Raw genomic sequence first — 1,020 nt, forward strand, 5'->3', positions numbered from 1 at the left:
CACCTAAATGTAACAGGATTTTAAGCACAGGAATAACATAACAATAACAAAACATTATTTATTGCAGTGTTGGAGAGGGAACCCGGGGGCCTTTACACATGCTAGGTTAGCACTCCACCAACTGAGTCACACTGCAGCCCAGTTGATAAAACAGTCTGGGAATGTGGAAAGAACATTCACAGTGGTAAGCGAGGAAGGAAAACCACTGGACGTTAACTGTCAAGAATCCAAGAAGTAGCCTGATCTACAAAGCGAGTCCAGGACAGCCAAGGTTACACAGAGAAGCCCCAATCTTGAAAAACAAAACCAAAAAGAAAGAAAGAAAGAAAGAATCCAAGAGGTAATGCTGGAAGAGCAGCCCAAGACAGTAGTTGAAGCAGAGAGGAGGGGCCCCATTATGGACTGATTCAAACTTAAGCATGCTAGATTTGCTGAGAGATCAGATTGAGGGCATGAAAACTAAAGCTGTTGCTGATCCATTAAGTTTTTGGCCTGTGTGGCTGGAAGGATGAAACTGTCACCCACAGGCATGGGAAATACCGACTAGGAGCAGGCATGGGGCAGGAACAAGAATTTGGTTTTGCCTGTTATTACTCAAAAAGCTGGTTAAATACCCAAGTAGAGATGTTGCTCTAGAGAAGAGTTGAGACCAGGCCTGGTGGTTCCTGGTCACTCTGGAGGCTGTGACAGGAAGATTGCTGGGGAGTGTGAGGTCAGCTACACTGTTGAGGTCCAGTCTGAGCTACTGTGAGGCCCAATACAACCAGGTGAGTGCATACAATGTCAACACACGGGAGGCAGAGACAAGAGAATCAGGAATTCGAAGCCATCCTTGATGACATAGGGAGTTATAGACTATCCTGGGTTACATGAGATGCAATTAAAAAAAAACGAAAATGAGAAGAGTTGAAGACTGAATATGGAATTCAGAGTATAGGCTCAATTTTCTTATCAATTATATTTTATTAGGAAGTTATTAAACGAGCCTACCTCCCTAACAACCCAACTAACACAAACAAT

The sequence above is a fragment of the Acomys russatus genome, chromosome X (genome assembly GCF_903995435.1).
Source record: "Acomys russatus chromosome X, mAcoRus1.1, whole genome shotgun sequence".
Classification (NCBI taxonomy): domain Eukaryota; kingdom Metazoa; phylum Chordata; class Mammalia; order Rodentia; family Muridae; genus Acomys; species Acomys russatus.